Here is a 23,341-nt window from a genome sequence, read left to right as displayed (position 1 = left end):
CAGGAAAAATAAGGGCAAAGTAAAATAAAAGTAGCAACTGTGGTAGGCTGTTTTGTTCCATGATAGTGAGGGGTTTTGTTTTACTTTTTCAGTGCTAATTTTTTTTTTTTTTTTTTTTTGGTCTGCACATGCCAGGCTAGAGGTCCAATCGGAGCTGTAACCGCTGGCCTATGCCACAGCCACAGCAATGCCAGGTCTGAGCCACGTCTGTGACCTACACCACAGCGCATGGCAATGCCAGATCCTTAACCTGCTGAGCAAGGCCAAGGATTGAAACTGCGTCCTCATGGATACTAGTCAGATTCATTTCTGCTGAGCCACAACCGGAACTCCAGTGCTAATAAACTTGAATGGCCCATTTTGAAATAATGTCACTATGTTGTTGTTAAAGAAATGCAGTAAAATTCCCCAAACAGTAAATGTCACCTTTAACTTACAAAACTTGTTGTGCAGTGGTTTTGTGCTCTTGATGGTTTAAATCTCTTTCTCTATCTTTTAACTTGTAATTCCCTTCTGCTTTCGTATTCTTGAGAGAGGAATGGCTATCTCATAAGACAGGAACAATTTTGTTCTCACTCTTTTAGACTTGAATGTCTTGGGAACTTTTACTTTTTGACTCTTAAGAACCCATCGACCTCCTGGCCAGGGTTTTCCTCTGGCTGAGCCACACCTCGATTTCCAGGCTGAGAGGTTGCGAGGGAACAGACTCAGTCAGCCTGAGGGACTGTGTGCTACCAAGCATGCAGATTCTGGGTTTGAATACTGGCCCTGCCCCTTTCCAGCTGTGTGATTTTGGACAGGTTATTTAACCTCTCTGTGACCATTACCTCAAGGAAAAATGGGAGTAATGAGAGTACCTACCTCACAAGGTTGCTGAGAGGATTAAATGAGAGCCTAGTGTATAGTGAGTACTCCGAGAAACATCAGCTATTTTCATTATTGTGTTCTCATACTCCAACAGGATATTTATTTTTTATGTAGATGCTTCTTTAACATTGTCTTTAATATAACATGCGCTCAAGTGGAGAGTCCAGTTATTGACATCAAAAGATCTTGGTTTGAAGCTCAGCATCGCCGCATGCTAAGTGTGTGACCTTGGGCAAAACCTGTAACACTCATGGGCCTCAGTTTCCCCAACCTTAAAACGTAGGGAGGATGGTGAACTGGATCATGTCTCATTTGTTCATTTAACAAATTTTTCCGAGCACTGAATATTCATCTCCCAAAGCCATGCAATTGCTTCGAGCATTTTGTATGTGCCTAATATCATCCCAGGTGCCTTTTCCCTCAAGGTGGTCTACAGATTCAATGCAACTCATTGACTTTTCTTTGCAGAAGAGGAAAAATCCAACCTTAGATTCATATGGAATTGCAGATGATGCCAAAGAGCCAAAACAGTCTTGTAAATCGAGAAGAAAGTTGGAGGTCTCACATTTCTTGATTTCTAAACTTACTACAAACTTCAGTAATCAAAATAGTGTGGGACTGGCATGAAGACAGACACTTAGACCAATGAAAGAGAATAGAAATCCCAGAAGTAAACTCCCACATATGTGGTCAAATGCTTTTCAACAAGCACACCAAGACCATTCAATGGAGAAAGGACAGAATTTTCAATAGATGGAGCTGGGAACTCCTGCTATCAAAATGCAGGCTGGACCTTTACCTTACACCACATATAAAAATTGACTCAAATGTATCAAAGACCTAAATATAAAAGCTAAAACTAAATAAGTCCTGGAAGAAAATGTAGAGGGAAAGCTTCACGACATCGGATTTGATATCATTTTTTTTTTAGTTAAGACACAAGAAGCATCGTCGACTAAAGAAAAAATTGGTAGATTGGACTTTATCAAAATTAGACTTTTTGTACATCAGAGGACACTATTAGCAGTGTGAAAAGACAATCCATGGAATGGGAGAGTAAAGTATGCACATGATAAGGGATTAATATCCAGAATATATAAAAAATTTCTACAACTCAACAGCAAGAAAAATAACCCAATAAATATACTAATAACTTGAGCAGATATTCCTCCAAAGCAGATGTACAGATGGCCAATAAGCGCATAAAAAGATGCTCAACATTATTTATCACTAGGGAATGCAAATCGAAATCACAGAGAAATACTTCACATCCATTAGGATGGCTATTTTCAAAAAAACAACTCTCCAAGCCCTCAAACCTGGAAAGTGATAAATGTTAGCAAGGATGTTGTGCATCACTGGTAGGAATGTAAAATGGTGCAGCTACTATGGAAAACATCATAGCAGTTCCTTGAAAAAAATTAAACATATTATTCTCATTTGATATAGCAATTCCACTTCTGGGTATATTCACCAAAGCATCGAAAGCAGGGACCTGAAAAGATATTTATATGCCCATGTTCATAACAGCATTACTCACATAGCCCAAAGTTGGAAGCAACTCAAGTGTCTGTTGATGGAAGAACAGAAAAACAAAATGTGGTCTATGCTTACAATGAATAGAATTCAGCCTTTAAAGGGAAAGAAATTCTGACACATGCTACAACACGGATAAACCTTTAGAACTTTATGTTACGTGAAATCAGCCAGTCAAATCATGTCAAATATTATGATTCCACTTAAATGAGGTACCCAGAATAGTCAAATTTATAGAGACACAAAGTCAAACGTTGGCTGCCAGGAGGGGAGAATGGGGAGCCAGTGTTTAATGGATAAAGAGTTTCAGTTTTGCAAGATGAAAACTGTACTTAAATCGACAGTACTGATGATAACCCAATAATATGAAATCACTTAATGCCACTGGACCACATACTTAAAAAAGGTTAAGTTGGTAAGGTTTTTGTTATGTGCATTTCATCACACACACACACACACACACACACACACACACACAAATAGTCCAATGCCAGATGTCCCATCCCATCCTGCCAGAGTGGTACAAGCAGAACATCAGCAGAGTGAATGGTTCCAGACTAAATACTAGACAAAGGAGAGTCGTTTTCCTCATCCCTTCTTAGGGCTCTTTTCTGTGGGTTGCATTTCCTCTGTGACAAAGGAGTAGGAAAATGATAGGCAAAAATCCACTACATGGCAGCTGTGATACAATTATATTTAACTAAATAATAAAACACATGTAATTCTCTTTCTATATTATGTTCCATCACACTCTTCATTTGTGGTCTTTGTAAAATCCTGAAAAGAGGTACTCCTTGGGACTAGTGATGGATCTGAAGACTAGTTATATATCCGAACTGGGTTATATGACTGTCTTAGTTTGAGTTCTTCCCCAACCAAACCCCTGGGCAAGGATGTGAATGTGAGTTGTTTAACGGCAAATGCAAGGCACACAGTTAGGGAAGTAGCCAAGTGCTACAGGGAAGAGAGGAAGTCAGTAAAGGGGGCATTATTAAACCAGTGACCTGGGAAATTCTGGGAAATCATGTAAAACACACATCTCAGAATAATCCTACCTGAGGGTTGAGGGCTTGAGAGAGATAGTGCTGGAGGGTTACTGGAGTGAGGCAAGGCTGCAATAATTTCCCGGTGCTTCTGGCCTGCTGTAAACACGCGTCACTTAAAGTGCCTTACAGGCTTCCAAAATGGGCCCTTGAAGTCCCCAGATGCCCATGCGGGGAGCTCCATCAGCTGGAGCACATTGAGTTGGCGAGGGCTATAAGGGGAATACATTAATCACTGCAATCAATGTAGGCTAATCTGGCTCAAATCCCAGCCCTACCATTACCAGCTGTAAGATCTTTAGCAAAAATTTAAACCTCATAAGTCTCAATATTTAAGGCTCAAGATTAATATCAGCCTTAAGAAGTTGCTGTGAGCATTAACTCAGAAAATGTATGCCAAGTAAACCCTGGCACATAGCAAGTCTTCAACAAATTTTACATATATATGATGTTCTTAGGGTAGCAAGACCAAGCCAACTGCCCTCTTACTGAATGTAGCCTTAACAAGGCTTAATTTGATCTGGGAGTTCTACAAATTACTAACCACACTGGGAGAGGAAAGGCCCATTTGTGTGTCAGTTCATCACCTCTTTATTGAGCATATATAATACAAAAAGGGTCTAGATTGTTATTCCTAGAGCTTTTTTTTTTTTTTTTTTTGTCTTTTTGCCATTTTTCTTGGGCCGCTTTCGCAGCATATGGAGTTCCCAGGCTAAGGGTCCAATCGGAGCTATAGCCACTGGCCTACACCAGAGCCACAGCAACGCAGGATCCGAGCTGCGTCTGCAACCTACACCACAGCTCACGGCAACGCCGGATCATCAACCCACTGAGCAAAGGCAGGGACCGAACCCGAAACTTCGTGGTTCCTAGTCGGATTCATTAACCACTGGGCCACGACGGGAACTCCTATTCCCAGAGCTTTAAGCATCCTTTGAAAAAGTAACACAAGAGGACTTCTGTAGCCTAGCAGATGGCTTCATGGCTCTCTCTGCTCTTAGTCTGTGGTTTAGTCCCAAGCCCCTGTTCAACCCTTTCAACTAGTGATGTGTGACCCTCATAGAGGAAACAAGGGTGTTGCCAGTTTCCCAGGGAACTGTGTTTATCTCAAGGTGCCTAACAGACCTCCACGTTCCTATCTAAGATTGTGGCCATGGTCATTCCTCTCCTAAGTAATGAAATCTGCTCCAAAACAGTAGTTCTTTATGGAAAGAACAAAGCTATCAAAAGAGAAAATCTTCATTGTTTTGTAAAACCTCTAAAAGGAACCAAGCGTAAACTGTTGATTTACCTGCATGCTTATTTTTCAAATGGAGAAAGATATATCTTTTCAAAAATTACCCTTTATACAAAGATATTGATATTTTACAGGTTAAAAAATTTTTTTTCCTATTTTGTTGACAGGCTGAGAAAGGCCCTGTTGCATTTAAAGTTCTTTTTGTATTAAAGAAAGGACTGGAACCATTCAAATGGTCCTTAAAGATCAGCGTGAGAATTTGGATTTTTAAGCCAATCAGTCTCCCAATCAACATTATTGAAGATCCACTTTGCAAGAGTACAAATTGAAAGGAGGCGGGAGTTCCTGTTGTGGCTCAGCAGTTAACAAACCTGACTAGCATCCATGAGGACGCAGGTTCAATCCCTGGCCTCACTCAGTGGGTTAAGGATCTGGCATTGCTGTGAGCTGTGGTGTAAGTCAGATGAGGCTCAGAATCAGTGTTGCTGTGGCTGTGGCATAGGCCAGCAGCTGTGGCTTCGATTCAACCCCTAGTCCGGGAACCTCCATATGCCATGGGTGTGGCCCTAAAGAAAAAAATAATAATAAAAAAAAAGAAGAAGAAAAGAAAAAGAAAGGAGGCAAAATATTCAATAAAAATAGATGGTTTTTGAGTTTTCAAGATGACTTTCTAACAATTGTTCTTAAGAAAAAAAATTACAGGAGCTGCTGGGTATTTTTAAAAGATGGATCAAGATTTGCTTTCTGGCTTGATGTAAAAGCAGTTTGAACCAGAACCAAAAAATGTAACTGGTTCACTTTACATCGTCTCTTATCTTCTGCTTCTATGGGCTGACTACAGGTAAGAACATCTTGGAAAGTTACCACTTCAAAGCGTCTCCTTTCTGCATTCATTAGTATTATCACTGTGTTCATAAGTTGCTTTCTTTCAAGCCTGGAATCAGTGTTGATGTTTTTTTTGCATGCTAATGTCTGTTAACTTAGATTTCATTTTTTGGTTTCTCATAATAAATTTTAGCCTTTCTTAATTTCAACCTTTTTACTTAGCCGTCCAATTACTCAAACTATGTATTACATATAATACCCAAGATCTCATACCCTATTTTGTTCAGAAAAATGACCAGAAAACCCAAAATTTAATGTCTTCTACTTTAAACTCATTTAAGTCCTACTGAAGTGGGACTGAAATTTCTTAATTGCTTCTGTGTTTGGCATAGATTTTATTTTTCATCCCTGTCTGTTTGGTACCAAACATCATGGATTTTCTTTTATATCAAACACCTCTCTATCTGGGTGCAAAACTGGAAAAAAAGAAAAAACTTTATCTTTTTTTTGATGGTCATATGATAAATGCTTCTGGTGCCTCAGGACCAAGGAATAGGAAATTCATAGCAAATAGCCAGCAGTAATACCTCTAAAGTGTGTGAAATTGATTGGGAGAAATTTTTATACTCTTAACAAAACTTTTTCCTTACCTCCTTTATGTTTTCTAGTCATGTTTGGGTTCCCAATATAGATGTTTAAGATTTAAAAACCTTTCTTTGTTCATTGTATTTGCTTTTATATTTGCTTTCATTACCATCACTGAAACACATCGTTCATGCAATTTTTCCTGCAATAGATAGAATTTGAACAACATTTAGGCATAAATAAGCCTCTGTGGGTTGTTCTGGGAGTGCCACCCTTTAGAAATTTTTCTATGAGAAAACATACTCTAATTCTAAAAGAAAAAAACAATAGAATACAATCATTTTGTGCTTTGGACATGGCTGATCTGTACCAGGTTAAAAGCATGGATTGGAAGTATGGAAGTAGGGTTGATTGAAATCTAAATGGTGGCTCTGCTTCCACCCAGGTTTGTCATTTTGAGCAAGTTTCTAAAGCAAGTTTCTACTTCCTCTTTTCTGACAGGGGGGAAATAATGGTGCCTCCCGCAGAGGGTTTCTGTAAGATACGAGTGATATACTGTATGTAAACCACACTGTAAAAACTCAACAAAGATGTCCCTAGATCCCAGACTACACAAGTTGGGGACTAGAAAGATCAGGGATCAGGCCCCAAGTCCTTTCTACAAGAAACCCAGTGATTTATTACAGAGATATTTTTATTCCTAGCGAGGATTACTTGTACAGCCCTGGAAAGTTTCACAATCTTTTGTGTCTGTGTTTTCTTCTTTAGGATAGATGTAAGTAATAATAAAACCTGCCTCTCCTTTTTGTTTCCTCCAGTTTTATTGAGATATAGTTGACCTGCAACATTGTGTAAGTTGGCATGTAACATTGTGTAACATTATTGTAAGTTTAAGGTATAAGATATGATCGTTTGATACATGAATATATTGTAAAATGATGAACACGCTAAGGTTAGTTAACACTTCCATAACCACACAAAATTACCTTTTGTGTGTGATGATGATTACATTTAAGATCTACTCTTAGCAACTTTCAAGTATATAATAGTTTTTTTTTGTCTTTTGTCTTTTTGAGGGCCACACCTGTGACATATGGAGGTTCCCATGCTAGGGGTCAAATCAGAGCTGTAGCCACTGGCCTATGCCGTGGTGACAGCAACGTCAGACCCAAGCCAAGTCTGCAGCCTACATCAGAGCTCAGGGCAACACCGGATCCTTAACCCACTGTGCGAGGCCTGAGTCGTCATGGATGCTAGTCAGATTCCACTGAGCCAGGACAGGAACTCCTATTTTTAGACATTTTAATAATGGCTATTCGGACTGGTGTGTAGTGATACTTGGTTGTAGTTTTGATTTGCATTTCTCTAATAATAGTGATACTGAGCATCGTTTCATGTGCTTGTGGGCCATCTGTATGTCTTCTTCGGAGAAACGTCTATTTAGGTCTTCTGCTATTTTTTGTTTGGGTTGCTTGTATTTTAGATATTGTGCTTTACGAGCTGTCTGCGTATTTCGGAAATTGATCCCTTGTCAGTAGCTTCATTTACAAATAATTTCTCCCAGTCCATAGGCTGCCTTTTTGTTTTGTTTGTAGTTTCCTTTGCTGTGCAAAAGCTTTAAAGTTTAATTAAGCCCCATTTGTTTATTTTTGTTTTTATTTCCATTACTCTAGGAGATAGACTCAAAAAAATATTGCTGCAATTTGTGTCAAAGAGTATTCTGCCTATGTTTTCCCCTGGAGTTTTATAGTCTCTGGTTTTACCTTTAGGTCTTTAATTCATTCTCTCTAAACAATAATAAATTTTTTAGCAAAACCTTTTTTTTATCACTTGCTATCTTTGCATTATTACATGACTGTTTCAGGCTTGTATCTCTTTTACCCTCTAATTCCAGGGGAGAAGGTGGATTTTATTCTCTTAGAATACCCTTCACTGCTTAGCACATCACTCTGCAGATAATATATATGCAATGAGCATTTGCTTAATGAGTGAATAAATTGAGAAATTAGTGACTGCTAAAAGCTTAATAATTTTGAAGATGTCTATAAACTTTCTTTTCAATTTATGGTGGACTATGTTATAATTTGTTTAATAATAATCTATAAGTAGGCATTTTATATTTAGGCATATTCGTGTTTTAAAAATATGAATGGGAGTTCCCGTCGTGGCGCAGTGGTTAACGAATCCGACTAGGAACCATGAGGTTGCGGGTTCGGTCCCTGCCCTTGCTCAGTGGGTTAACGATCCGGCGTTGCCGTGAGCTGTGGTGTAGGTTGCAGACGCGGCTCGGATCCCACGTTGCTGTGGCTCTGGCGTAGGCCAGTGGCTACAGCTCCGATTTGACCCCTAGCCTGGGAACCTCCATATGCCGCGGGAGCGGCCCAAGAAATAGCAACAACAACAAAGGACAAAAAGACAAAAAAAAAAAAAAAAAAAAAAAAAAAAAAAAAAAAAAAAATATGAATGACAAAAAGGCAGGACAAACTTGGACTAGGGAGAAAGTTAAAAGTGTGAAAATGTGAAGAATATTTGGAAACAAGGAAGGTGGAAAAAATGAAAAGGAAATTTTTTAGAGAAACTGATGATGAGCAGACATGGCACTTAAATGATGGTGAAGGGGCAAACTGGGTTCTGAGACTCAATTTCCAATGTGTGGGTGGTTGTCTCCCATACACAATGAGGAATTCTCCAGACTCCAGCTGGTTTTAACACTATTTACCTGAGGATAGCATCAGATCAGGTTAAGGGTTTAGTTCTACAAGGCTGCCCAAGTCTCCTACACCTTCTGATGTCAGTCACAAGTCTAGGTCATCACCTATACTTCTGACTGCCTGCCTCTAAGTCTGAGGTTTCCACGACTACCTCCTCAAGTTTGACTATTTTGCTAGAGAGACTCACAGAACTCAGAAAAAGCATGTTACCTTTGGATCACTGGCGTACTGCAAAAGGATATAATTCAGGAACAGCCAGATAGAAGAGATGCACGGGACAAGGAATGCATGGAGGTTACCTCTTTCCAGGCATACCCCTCCCCCAGCACCTCCACCCTGGAAGCTCTCCAAACCCCATTCTTTGGGGTTTTATGAAGGCTTCATTACAAGGGTATGGTTGATTAAATCATTGGTCTTTTGTTATTGATTTAACCTCAAGCCCCTCTCCCACCCTTGGAGATGGTAGGGTAGGCCTGAAAATTCCCAACCTCTAATTACATGGTAGTCTCCCTTGGCAACCCCAAAGTCACCTCTTTTATGTAACAAAAGACATCTTTATCACTTTCAGCTCTCAGGAAGTTCCAAGGGTTTTGGGAGCTGTGAGTGAGAAATCATAGGCGTTCCCGTTGTGGCTCGTGATTAATGAATCCGACCAGGGACCATGAGGTTGCGGGTTTGATCCCTGGCCTTGCTCAGTGGGTGGGTTAAGGATCTGGCCTTGCCCTGAGCTGTGGTGTAGGTTGCTGAGTTGCTGTGGCTCTGGCGTAGGCTGGCATCTACAGCTCTGATTCGACCCCTAGCCTGGGAACCTCCATATGTATGCCACAGGAGTGGCCCAATAAATGGCAAAAAGACAAAAAATAATAATAATAAAGAAATCATAGAAGGCCAAATATTTATGAGAAATATATTTTGGTCATCTGAATGATCAAATATATATTTTATAAATCACTATATTGCAAGGTGTCATGTTGGCTTGCTAAGATGTACATGTTATTGAATTCCATAAGTAACAGAAAACTCCATTTGGTAGCTTAAACATTTAAGTTTGTCTCATGTCTAGGAGGAGGCTGTGTAGAACAGATATGGTGGCTCCAACTTGTCTCCAATGGTTCCCATATGAGGAGCATCAAAATCACTTGGGCACTAGCTAAAAGTCAGATTTCTGGGCCCATACCCAACTTACTGAATCAAAATTTCTAGGTATGGCCACAGGGAATCTCAGTGTTGAACTGGTATCATCTGTTGTTCTGATGGAGAGTGTTGACCTAAGATAAACAGACTGCCAATTACTTCTCCAGCAAAAATGGGTTGGGGAGGCATCAGCAAAGAGCTGCAATCCAGACCCACAGCCATGACGAGCCATATACAAGTCTATAGCAAGAAAAGAATTCTTCTAAAGAGGGGAAAAGAAAATTGGGAGTGCTATAAAACAAGAAATCCATTGGAGGAATTGAGAGTTGGAAGTATAGTGTCTTTTCATTGCCTGAAATGTGACAGTGGCTCATTGGCTGAGCTCTTTCCAGGCTAGAAGAGAAAGTGTTTGTACTTCCCGCTGGGCCCTACTAAGTGATAGGGCATGAGAGCTCCCTCTTCTGGTCTCTTGGCTCTATTTTAATTGAGGTTTCTGTTTATTAAATTTTATAAGGGCTTGAGTTGAGAATCATTTGTATCTTTCTAAATTCCTACCTGCAGGTACTTCTGTCCTGAGATTTCTTCTACACATATGTAAAGTTGCTTTGTTCTCTAAATGGCTAATGGCAGAGTGTTAGGGCAAGACTTATCAAAGAGGATAAAGGGAAAAAAAATGTGTTAAAGCTAGTGTCTCGAAGCTAGTGTCTCAAAGTGTCTTATCCAAGAAGGATAAGATTCTTGCTCGTTGACTGGTGGCAGTGGAATTTAACCATTGAGAAATTCTAAAGAATATTCTCTTTGGTGCAGGGGACCTGCCCTAGGCTTCTTTGTAGTGCCTGGCCCTACAACCAGGCTTGTGTGGCGTTCCCATGACTTTGTGACTGATTGTTATGTCTTCCCATGTGGACTATGGCCTGGCCAGAGACCCTGCCGCACTCCCTACCGTGGGGCAGGCAGGACTGTTACTATCCTCCTAGAATGGGGGAGCCTTCCTCATTGCCCTGCCCATACTCCTTCTCCAATAAAGACCTAAGCCCCCTGCGACAGCTCACTATATGCTGTTGCTGGGATGTTTGTACTAAAATAACAGAAAAGAAGAAAAGTAAAGAATATTTTCTTTGGGGTTGACTCAGCCTATTTCATTAGGACCTATCAAAATGATAAATGATTATAGTACTTATAATAACACTCAATATGTTGACCACGGACACATTTTTCAGGAGGATCTAAGGTAGTAGAAATTTTAGCTTGATTTATGGGTCTTTTCATTAACGGAAGAGAGACAAAATAGTTTATATATGGGAGGTAGGAGATGGTGGATAGGAATTTAGTTTCCCTGTAAAAGCAGATTTAAGGCTTTTTTTCTCCTTGGGCTAAAATGTTTCCACCTCCGAATTTCAATATGAGTTGCTTGTTTATTCCTCCATCCTGAGTTCTCCTTTATTACTTTCTGTGTACATAAGTGCTAGCAGGTGTCAGTATTGCTTTGAGGCCTGGAGCTTACAGACTAATTAGAAGAACTTGCATATTGAGAGAAACTGTAATTCCTTTAATAGAGAAATTATGCTAATGGACATTTTTATCTCATTTGCCTGGTACAATGGTCCCTGAAACTGAAGCCTGATGATCAGAATGCCCTGGGAAGCTCTTAATGCATTTTCCACTGTTGATTAATTAATTTCAATGATAAAAGTAGTATTTACTTTGGGGTAAAATAATTCAAATCATGCAAAAGGGTAAAAAATGGAAAGTAAATCCTTTGTCTTCCATCTTATACTTCCTAGAATAACCCAACTGTTCATGTATTATTATTGCGTATTATCTTTCAAAAACTTTGGTACATAATACATGTTTATATCTTTTTTTCATAAATGTGACTATTCTATATCTACCATTCTGTAATTTGCTTTTCCAGGTCACTGTATATATGCTACACATTTTAATGCGGCAAAACGTTTTAAGATCTCTCATGTCCATGCTTGGCTGAAACTTTTTCACAGTAGGATTAGAAACTATGTTTTCCTTTCCACTGTCTGATAAGAATGAGAAATGCAATGTACGGGAGTTTCTGTTGTGGCGCAGTGAAAACGAACCTGACTAGTATCCTTGAGGATGTCAGTTAGATCCCTGATCTCGCTCCGTGGGTCAGGGATCTGGCATTGCTGTGAGCTGTGGTATAGGTTGCAGAGGTGGCTTGGATCTGGCATTGCTGTGACTGTGGTATAGGCTGGCAGCTGTAGCTCTGTTTCGACCCCAAGCGTGGGAACTTGCACATGCCTCGGATGAGCCCTAAAAAGAAAAAAAAAAAAAGAAAAAAGAAATGCAATATACAACTGCCTCCAAAGTGATTTTGATTTTTTAAAAAGACAATAACATTCCCCTGTACACACGAGGAAGAAAAGTTTCCTGGGCAAATGGTGGCAAGTATGGAAGATAACGGGTGGAATTTATTATGAGAACAAGGCAACATTTCTACCAAGAGAGTGTCAGTGTGAAGTCATCTAAACAAGGCACTTACAGGTCTGCATGAAGAGCCCAGAATAAACATCTGATAGTCATAGATAAATAGATGAATAACAGCAAAGCAGATGCAATGAAATGCTGCCCTCCCCCCCTTTTTTAAAGCTAAAGCTTTACCTTAAACTTAGGTCTTGTGAATTGCCTAAACTAATTTTTTCTTGCCCAGGGATAAAGACTTCACTTTTGAAAAATGATCTCCAGGAGTTCCCGTCGTGGCTCAGTGGTTGATGAATCCGACTAGGAACCACAAGGTTGCGGGTTCGATCCCTGGCCTTGCTCAGTGGGTTAAGGATCCAGCATTGCCACAAGCTGTGATGCAGGTTGCAGACACAGCTCGGATCTGGTGTTGCTGTGGTTCTGGAGTAGGCTGGTGGCTACAGCTCCGATTGGACCCCTAGCCTGGGAACCTCCATATGCCGTGGGAGCGACACAAGAAATGGCAAAAAAAAAAAAAGACAAAAAAAAAGAAGAAGAAAAATGCTCTCCAAAGCCAAGGGTGGGGTTTTCAATAGTCTCCTAGAAAACAACTAGAAGTCAATACACCTGCCAAGGAGCTTTGCTGGGTTTCCCTTGCACGAGCAGCTTGTCATTTGCCAGCAGTGAAGTGTGTTTTTCTGCAGGATGAATCTTGGCTGGTCCAATTCAGACTTGCCAAGAACACTAATTAAAGTAATAGAAGTTCGAGTCCACTTTATCCCTTAGGAAAGATTATGGTATGAATGGTGTGGAGGTAAGGACTTGAGAGTATTGGGTCCATTAAATTCCTTAGTTTAGAGGAAGGGAACTGGCCCTCCAACCACATCTCCCAGCTTGTGACAAGTGCCAGACATGATGAGTTCCTGTTTCCTTTCAACCACATCATCATTTTTAAAATAAAAAACCAAACAAGACTCAAAAGATCTTTTAAGCTTTTTGTTTTGTTTTGTTTTTTACCAAACATATACAAGAACAATTGGAAGAGAACCTGAGCAGTTTCAAAACACATTCTCAGAGATTCCGATTTGGATATTGGCCAGGAGACCACCTCAGTTTGGAAATTACCACTTTAAGAATTCAAACTGGGAGTTCCTGTCGTGGTTCAGCGATTAACGAATTCGGCTAGCATCCATGAGGACTCGGGTTCGATCTCTGGCCTCGCTCAGTGGGTTAAAGGATCTGGCGTTGCTGTGAGCTGTGGTGTCGGTCACAAATGTGGCTTGGATTCTGTGTTGCTGTGGTGTAGGCCAGTGGGTACAGTTCCGATTGGACCCCTAACCTGGGAACCTCCATATGCTGTGGGTGTGGCCCTAAGAAGGCCAAAAAAAAAATTCAAACTGCATCAGAATGCATATTATAACTGCGAAAACTATGGAAGAACTGCATATTTTAGTGTGTACTTCTAGGCTGGTTTCTAAAGAAGTTTCCATTAATTTATATATTTATTAGTCATTATGTAAATGACTTAACACATTGCTCTGGTTACAGTTGGAAGCCAAGTCAGGTTAACCTAAAAAATGGAATGTATTAAAAGAAAAGCACATAGCTTTAGAGAATCAGAAGAGGATTTTGTCATAGGTAAATAGATAAGCAATGGCAAAGTAGTTAAATAAATGTGGGGGGTTTTGGCCACACCCACATCATGTGGGAGTTTCTGGGCCGGGCATTGAACCTGCATTGCAATTGAGACCTGCACCACACTAGCAGCAGCTCTGGATCCTTAACCTGCTGCACCACAGGGGAACTTCCAATGAATGCTTTTTTTTAAAGCTAAGGGTATGTCCAACTATCAAAATCATGTATACCTTGAATTTGGGTGCTGGTGAATTGCCTTAACTGTTTTAATTAACAGCAGGCCTCAGGGGAAAAGTAACCAGGGAAGAGCTGGAGATTCCACTCACGGGCTCTTTGAGGAACTGCAGTCAGGATGACTCAGCCCCTGATTGCTTTCCGTGCTTGGGTCACTGGGCTCAAGATTCAGATTGTCGGAAAAGAGCTGCATTGGCCCGGCTTGGATCACAGCCCACTCCTCAACCAGTTCTCCTCCTTGGTGAGCTGTCATGGTTCCCCGTCCCATCAGGACCACATTGAATGGGAGATGGAGAGTTCCCTGAAGGAAAATTTGGCTCTTGAAGGAAGAAGGGAGAAGAAACGCTTGGGTAGGTCAAAACTAGAGCAGCCTACGACTGTCACCAAGTATATCAATTAAGATGAGTTCAGTGGCAAGAAGCAACATCTAACAGTGCTGTGAAAGGTAGAGATTTCATTTATTTCACCCCTTACAAGAATTCCAGGTGTCAGCGGTCCCAGAAGATACTCAACACATACGCATGATGAGTAGATCTGGAAAGACAGAGGTTTGCCATCAAGTGGGGAAGTGCGAACAGTTAGAAAGAGCAGTGAGGGGAGTGAATCCTGCAGTAGAGTTTACTTCTGCAGCAGGAGCAGCGGAGGGGGGATAGTCACACTCTGAGAGACAGAGAAGAGGTAAAAATGGATGTGCTCTGTGGAAAAGAGGAAAGCGATAGACGTGAGATGTCTTTTTTGATAGCATGGGGGTGGAGCCTAAGGCATTGGTGGAGGATGATCTACTTACAGAAAAAGTACACATGGGCACTTTCACATGGGTATGGGGTGGATAACGCCCATCTCAATTTTTTTTTTTTTCTTTTGTCTTTTTAGGGCCACACTCATGGCATATGGAGGTTCCCAGGCTAGGGGTCGAATCAGAGCTGTAACCACCAGCCTACGCCACAGCCACAGCAACACCAGATCTGAGCTACGTTTGCAACCTATACCACAGCTCACAGCAATGTTCTTAACTCCCTGAGTGAGGCCAGGGATCGAACCTTCATCCTCATGGATGCTAGTCAGATTCGTTCCCACTGAGCCATGATGGGAACTCCCCTCTCAATTTTTTGATGTGTGTGACCACATGATGTGACTACTCCAGCAGCCCGATCCTGATAACAAGGCAAATGGGAGAGAAAAAAAGTTGCTGATTTTAAATACTCTCATTCCATTTTTGCTGCCATGGGTATTCTCCTGTTAAATGTAATTAATACCCAGTCATGTTGGTGAAACATTTCTCAGCACCGTTCAGTGAGGGGATTTGAGGGTCAAGTCCCCATTTTTTGGCTGCACTCAAGGCATGCGGAAGTTCCCAGGCCAGGGATTGAACCTGCACCATAGCAGTGACCTGAGCTACAGCAGTGACAATGCCAGATCTTAACACACTGAGCCTCCAGTGAACATCTCAAGTCCCTATTTTTAATGGTAGAGGCTGAGCTGGTCTCATGTATGGCCCTGGCAAGCAATGGAGGATAAGAAATTCATTCTGGGGTTTCCCATTGTGACACAGTGGAAATGATTCTGACTAGTATCTGTGAGCATTCAGGTTCGATCCTTGGCCTCGCTTAGTGGATTAAGGATCCGGCATTACTATGACCTGTGGTATAGTTCTCAGATGCTGCTCAGATCTGGTGTTGCTGTGCCTGTGGTATAGGCTGGCAGGTGCAGCTCCGATTCAACCCCTAGCCTGGGAACTTCCATATGCCTCAGGTGTGGCCCTAAAAAGCCAAAGAAAGAAAGAAAGGAGGGAAGGAAGAAAGAAAGAAAGAAAAGAAAAAGAAAAGAAAAGAAAAGAAATTCGTTCTGTGCCAATAGATGGGAATTGCGTCCAATTTATTGTGCAGGGGAATCTAGGTAAGGAATGTGGTAAGGAGTATACCTACAGGATAGAAGGAGGAGGAATGATTTTTTCCTGGGAAGATAGAAGACTTGTCAAGAAGGTAACATTCGATGGGTCTTGAGGATTGAATGTGAAGGTGGCTAATGGAGGATGGAGGAGAGGAAGACATGCCAGGCGTGGGAACCTGTGTGAGCAAAGGTGTGGTGGTGACAGCCTGTTTGGAGTCTCAGAACACAGTGCTCAGAAGGAGGAGGAACTGGAGATGGAGCTACAAAGGAGGAAGAGCCAGATGTTACAAAGACGTGGGATGCCCACTTGAGAGCTTAGCAGTGAGAAGCCAAGCTGGGATGTAAAGAAGGAGAACCATATGATCAGGTGTGTTGGGAAAGACAGACACATGGGCAGCAGTGTGGAGGGTGGCTGCTTCCTCTCCTAGAACGGCCCCTTGTCTTCTTCATCTGGCTGGATCATTCATATTTAAAGATGTAGCTCACATGTCACCTCCTTTAGGGAGTGTATACAACAGAACCCCAAACACCCATGGCAGATTTCTTTCCCTGCTAGCCTGAGGGTCCTAAGTTTTGGCCTCCTGTCTTTGCATATCTGCGTGGTCAGGACCTGGCACAGCCTGCAGCACTTCACAATCACTCCCAAAAAAGTCTACTGTGGGATGGACAGAGAGTTTGGAGTTAGTAGATGCAAACTATTATATTTAGAATAGATGGACAATGAGGTCCTATTGTGTAGCACAGGGAAAAATATGCAATCTCCTGGGATAGACCATGATGGAAAATAATTTATATATAAAAAGAATGTGGGGCATTCCCGTTGTGGCTCAGTAGTTAATGAATCCGACTAGGAACCATGAGGTTGTGGGTTCGACCCCTGGCCTTGCTCAGTGGGATGAGGATCTGGTGTTGCCATGAGCTGTGAGCTGTGCTATAAGTGGGCAGCTGTAGCTCTGATTGGACCCCTAGCCTGTGAACCTCCATATGACACAGGTGTGGCCCTAAAAAAAAAAAAAAAAAACCCTCAGAAAATGAACCCTCTCTCAATTTTGGAGTGAATCACCTACTGATTAAGTCATGATGGGAAGCAGAGCTACCCCATCTCTCTCTCAATGAAGGCAGGACAGCTTCTTTTTTTCTCTGGCCCCAGATAGCATTTGACCTTGGATCTTCCCTCCTGGGGCTTTTAATCCTAACAGAGTGACCTGTAGTTAGGTGAGGGTGGGGTTGGGTTTGTGACAGCAGCTGTGGTGGGTAGAGGTCGTGGCAGGTGTAGCGGCCCCTGGTGGACAGGCACAGTGTAGCATGGCTGCAGTGGCCCCATTGCTTAGTCTCCCTTGTTTCCTGACTGCTTCCGGGGTCTGGTTCCCAATCTTCCTATTAAGTCTCTGAACCACCCAATCAAACCTACTCCCTAAGGCTTTAATTTAATCTCTTTGAGGATTAAACTAAGTTACTCATGTAGTCATCATTGTGCCTGGCCCACAGTAAGTGTGCAAAAATTCATTTTGATTATTTTCAGAAAGAAGGTATAAGTTGTGTGGGAAACAAGTTCTAGGATTACTAATGGCATTTAGGCTAAAATATATTTTTACAATGATTGATTTTCTTTCCCCGTCCCTCATCCCTGTCCATTTAAACTTACTCAAAGACATTTTATCTGCTCTCACAGTGCAGTAAAAGAAAAAAATTGTAGGACACCATCTCAAGGAGCTAACAGTTTAATCAGAGACATATGACATATATATAGTCAACACTGTCTATTAAAAATGTTATTTATGGGCTGAATAAGTATCACATGCTATATGAAAATGTTCTAAAACATGTTCAAATATTAAACATGGAGAATGAAAAGGGAAGTCCCAATATATTTCAAACCATCACTTTTAAAGTGATAATTCTTTCCAAGACAAATTAAAATCAGTAGTAAAAACATTAACACATTTTAAAAATTCATTTGGATACAAAAAAAGATCTCAGTGATTCATGGATTCATATGTAATGGAAGTTACAAAGTATTTACAACTGAACAATGGTGAAAATATGAAATAAAATTTGGGGATGCAGCATAAGCTCTATTTAGAAGACAGATTTAAATGAGTTTGGTCATTAACTCAAGAAGTTATAAAAATAACAAGGTAAACTCAAAGAGATTAGAAAGCAGAAAATAATAAAGGCTGGAAATAAATGAAATGAAAACCAAAAAAAAAAAAAAAAGACATGGTAAAAAAGTTAAAAGTGGACTCCGAAACTCCAATAAAATGGACAAATCTATAACAAGACTAATCAAGAAAGAAAGAAAACATCCAAATATAGTGTGTTATGATATATATACTGGTATATTATGATAACCCTCACATCTCAGTGACTTAAACACAATAGAAGTTTCTTCCTTGCTCATGCTGTAGGCTCAGTGTGGGTGTGGGTGGGAATCTGCCTGATGCGGTGACTTAGGGATCAAGGCTGATGGAGGATCCATCTCCTTCACATGTTCTTCCTGAGTCCTTGTAGCTGAAGAATCCAACACTTGAAATCAAGAGCTTCTTCTGTGGTAGGCTTGGAGATGCTGCTCAGATTTCCCTTCGAGAGAGAGAAATTGCTGTGAGGGAGTGAAGTAAGGCGACAGTCGCCAGGTCTTTGCGCCTTTGGGACCTGCTATTGTGGTCAAGCTGAGGTGAAGATCTCTTTGGGCAGCTTGCAGCCCAGCTGGGTTACTTGTGCCTGGTCATCTCTGCCCAGCATGGGACTACCCCTACCCTTACAAGTAATCTACGTCTGAAGTTCTGTTGGCCTTGGCTCAGACTTTCTCAGAGCTGCATCACAGTCTGAGCTTCTTCCTAACCCAGTCCTCCTTATAGATCCCTCTTTTTAGTTCCCCCATGGATGTCAGACCTGCAATGCAGCCTGAAGAGCTTCCCCTGCCTACTGCCGATTGCTCTCCCCAGTATCTTTCAGCAATTACCCACAATAAATCTCCTGCACCGCTAACTCCCAGGAGGCCAGAACTCAGGGAGCTTCTAAGTCATATTTCACTTTTACTCACATCTCATTGGCCAAAGCTAGCCACATGTCGATATGCACATCTTCAAGGGGGTGGGACACCTACTCTAGAAGACAACTGGATGTTGGAGCACATTTGTAATATCTACCACAACTACTGATTAAGAAGCTATTAATTGTCAACCCCCTTTTTTTTTTTTTTGGCCAGTTCTGTTCGGGTATCTATTCTGGTGCTGTCATGACTCAGGGGCAAACTGTAACGTATCAGGGTCAATTATAAGCATCCTATTCACCTTCCCAGTGGCTGGATCAGGAGGTGGCACATGATCTTATTCTGGCCAATGAAATGGGAGAGGAAGTGCTCTGCGTGCCTCCTGGTTTTAAAAAGGGACAGAAAAGGAGGAAAGCCTGCTCCTTGTTACTGAGTATTGTCATGTATGATTGAGCTACTCAAATTAGTCAGGATTGGATGATGTCGGGTGGCTTTTGGTTTGTCAGTGACTTCGTTTTTGTCACATTCAGACAAGATGACTGAGTGGGCTCTTATTTTTGGTCTTCCTTCCTCATAGTTACTGAGTGACCATCTCTGTACTGATGTTCTGTGAAACCGTCTTTAGCAGGAGAGCATGAAGACCTAGCTGTGAGCGTTAGGCCATTTTCTGGAAGTCTGGGTCTGGTTTTCTCTTTCTTCCAAGTGACACTGGAATCCAGAGTCACACAGTGAAGAAAAATAAGCAAGAGCGTTTCTTTCAGCTGTTTGAGTGTTTCCCCCTTTCTCCATCACTGATTTTGTATTTTATGGGCCCAGCCAATGAAACAAGGTGGTGGAGGCCAAGGTAGAGACGCAGTGCTTCTAGAAGCGAAACAACTGAAAAACACCCTCTTTGCTTAAGAGTTAATCACCATTTTAGCGCTTGCCCAAGTATACCTAATTTTCAAATGTGGTCTGGTGTATCTTTTGTATCCTGAATAATAGGACTACCTGATCCTCACCATTGCTTCAAAGATCATGTTCAGTCATCCAGGGCCTTGGTTCTGGTTCAAGATTTTCTCTAAACACAGTTGTATGGTTTTAGGAAAGCCTTTTCACCAGTATTCCAGCATCCTCTGGACTCCCTGTATTCCTCTGGTAGCATCCCTGCTATATTGGTAATTCATTTATTTATAATCTGCCTGCCTGGTTAGATGGTATCCCACATGTTTGAATTTCTGGAACTTAATTTTAACAAAGGATTTGGCACAGGCTAGGCTCTCTATAAATATTAAATAGATTTAAAATGGAGTTTTAATTCCTGGCTTGAATTCATCTTGCACAACATTTATTGTCTGTCCTATGAGCCAGGAGGACATTTTGATAAATTGGATAGTTCTTACCATCAGGGAATTAGTACTTACTTCTAACAGATTTAAGAAAAAAGAGAACTAGCATTTATTTTGGGTCAGGCATTGTGTTAGATGCCTTGCATGTATCTGAGTCATTGCCGTTTTATAGGTAAAACAACTACACTCCTGGGTTAAGTAATTTTGCTGAAGTCACACAGCTATTAAGGGGGCAGAGCAAGAATTTTAATTCAGACAGCCTGACTCCAGAAATACTTGTCCAACTATTAGGTTGAAAGATGCCGTGTAAATTCACAGTTCTGTCATTAAATCAGAGTTCGGGCTTTGGATCCAGGTCGTCAAATTGCGGCAGATATTTAAAGTGAAATAGGTTAATATGACCAACCTGGGGAAGGAAGACTTTATGTATGTTGGTTTACTAGCCAGTTTGGATGGGGGATCAGAACTGCAGTGGCTTTCTATTAAAGCAAAAATGGATTTCAGTGTTGGCTGCAGTCTACAACATTTATTGGGTGCCCATTGAGCTCAAAACAGGTGTTCCCTGCCACTTCCTCTTCTCCCCACATCCTGGTGCAGGGAGGGGGCATGAGGAAAGAAAAGAAAACAAAAGGCAAAGAGGATGTGGAGGACGGGCAGGTGGGCATCCTCTGCCACACGGCCTCCCCTTCCAGCCTCCGCCGGCCACACCCCTCAGCCCCCAAACTCTCTTTAAACTCCCGCCCCCTCTTAACGACAACCAATGCTCCGCCTGGGAGCCCGCAGAAGGCTGTGGATTGGCCGGCTCCAGGGCTGCGGAGGCGAAGGGTGGGTCCAGCCGGGTCGCAGAGCAGGGAGGGGCGGAGCCAGGCGCGTACCTGGAGGTTTCCTCCCCAACCCGCCCTACTTGGCCCCGCCCAGGTCGGCTGAGGTCTGCCGCCGAAGGGGGCGGTCCCCTTGCGTCTCCCGGCGCCGCACGGCCCTCGCCAGGAGACCCCTGCTCTAGGAGCTGCCCAGTGCCTTCCTTTCCGCTCCCAGGATCTGGAGCTGCCAGCTCCCGAGAGCCGCTTCCCCCGCAGGCGGCGCGATGGGCTTCGGGAACTCCACCGCCACCCGTGCCTGCGCGGGCCAAGGTGCAGGACGCAGGCTGGTGGCTGGGGGCCTGAGGACTGCAACATGGAGGCGGTGGGGAGCCCTGCAGGGCCCGCCTCGATGGGAGAGGCCAGGAGAGAGGCACCAGGAAGGAAGTGTGAGCTGAAGTTTGGCACTTGCCATCAGCTTCTAGGTGGAGTAAAACATGAGCCAGGGCAGCTTTGGTCCCTTTGGACCCTTTGGTCCCCGGTCTCCTGATGAAGACGACTGGCCAGAGTGCCCCGACGGGGTAAGGGACATGAGACTTTGTTGCACTTTCTGCCTTCCTTTCTTCTCTCAAGCTGGCCTCTTTTCCTCCCTTTGAAATCTTTGAAGACCCAAGACACTTCTGTTTGTTTGTTTATTAGTACTTGGATCTGAATGTTCCTTGTCTCTGTAGGTTTTCTGAGACTACAATCTTGAATTTAAAGGGAGTGTCTGATTACGATGGCCATGCCGGTGTGATTTGTATTTTTATGTTCTGTATTGTCATTTGTGATGGCCATTCTGCCTTGTGAAATAGGAAATTCTGGTTCGGTTCCACTGTGGAGCCCTCTTGGGCAAATTTTGTCTGACCGGAAAGAGGCTAATTCTAAGAAAAGGATGATATTTTATTATAATGCTTCGTGGCCACAATATTCTTTAGACTTCAGAGAATATTGGTTTGGGTGAGATTTGAAATGTTCAAAACTGGCTCTTTTTGCATATACAATTAAAAAAAAAGCAAGCTTGAGAAAACATCTTTTAAGAAATCTTAATTTGGAGTTCCTGTTGTGGCTCAGTGGTTAACGACTCCGACTAGGAACCGTGAGGTTGCGGGTTCCATCCCTGGCCTTACCCAGTGGGTTAAGGATCTGGCATTGCGGTGAGCTATGGTGTAGGTAGCAGACTCGGCTCTGATCCCGAGTTGCTGTGGCCGCTGTCGTAGGCCAGCGGCTTCAGCTCCGATTAGACCCCTAGCCTGGGAACCTCCATGTGCCTCGGGAAGCGGCCCTAGAAAAGGCAAAAAGACAAAAAAAAAAAAAAAAAAAAAAAAAAAAAAAGATTAGTTGCATTGGACTGAGTGAACTGGCAAATATGGTTATAATTTTATGGTTTCTACCTGAAATAGTACTGGCTTTTAATCTCTCTTTTCCAGGTGTAAAGAAACTCTTCCCCTTAAGCTAATTATGACTTAAAGCAATTTGGTAAATTGTACTTTTCTAAGCAGAATTGAAATATTTCTCTCTTTTATCTGATCCCTCCAAAGACTGACTGCAAACTCTTAGGTTCCCAGCAGCTTTGTCAGATAAATTAGGGAGGCCACCTTGTAGGTAGCCTGCAGAAATCTCAAGGCATTTTGGGATTTTGAAAAGGGGGGAATTAACCTAAATCTTTTTTTAATTTATTAATTTTTACAAATGTATTTACTGTGGATAGATGTCTTACTCTCACTTTCTTAGAGAGTGAAGATACACCGGATTTCTCATTATTTTATTTACTTTGGAAGTTTTTTACCTTTTGGGGGCTAATTTCCAGCTGGTTTTTTTTTTTTTTTTTTTTGTCTTCTCTAGGGCCGCTCCTTTGGCATATGGAGATTTCCAGGCTAATCGGAGTTGTAGCCAATGGCCTACACCAGAGGCACAGCAACGAGGGATCCGAGCCGCATCTGCGACCTACACCACAGCTCACGGCAATACCAGATCCTTAACCCACTGAGCGATGCCAAGGATCGAACCCTCAACCTCATGGTTCCTAGTCGGATCGCTAACCACTGAGCC

General features: G+C 42.1%; 1 protein-coding gene and 1 long non-coding RNA gene across 16 annotated transcripts in view; one reads left to right on the top strand and one right to left on the bottom strand.

Moving 5' to 3' along the window:
• Positions 1-17,838: 17,838 nt before the first annotated feature.
• Positions 17,839-23,341, bottom strand: part of LOC146403513 (uncharacterized) — a 59,765-nt gene continuing 54,262 nt past the window's right edge. For both annotated transcript variants that reach the window (XR_014804163.1, XR_014804162.1), the window contains one exon: positions 17,839-18,713. This is a non-coding gene — a long non-coding RNA (uncharacterized LOC146403513). The remainder of the gene's footprint in view (positions 18,714-23,341) is intronic.
• KANSL2 (KAT8 regulatory NSL complex subunit 2) overlaps positions 21,398-23,341 on the top strand; it is a 33,410-nt gene continuing 31,466 nt past the window's right edge. For all 14 annotated transcript variants that reach the window (XR_014845250.1, XR_014845242.1, XR_014845248.1 and 11 more), the window contains exon 1: positions 21,398-21,831. The gene's annotated coding sequence lies outside the window, so the exon portion shown is untranslated. The remainder of the gene's footprint in view (positions 21,832-23,341) is intronic.

This window comes from Sus scrofa, chromosome 5, assembly GCF_054392235.1.
Source record: "Sus scrofa isolate SSC_HxYL_T2T_F1_AM1 chromosome 5, Sscrofa_HxYL_maternal_Yorkshire_Landrace_v2.0, whole genome shotgun sequence".
Lineage (NCBI taxonomy): Eukaryota > Metazoa > Chordata > Mammalia > Artiodactyla > Suidae > Sus > Sus scrofa.
The sequence above is the reverse complement of the archived record's forward strand: the minus strand, read 5'-3'. Positions and strand labels throughout refer to the sequence as shown.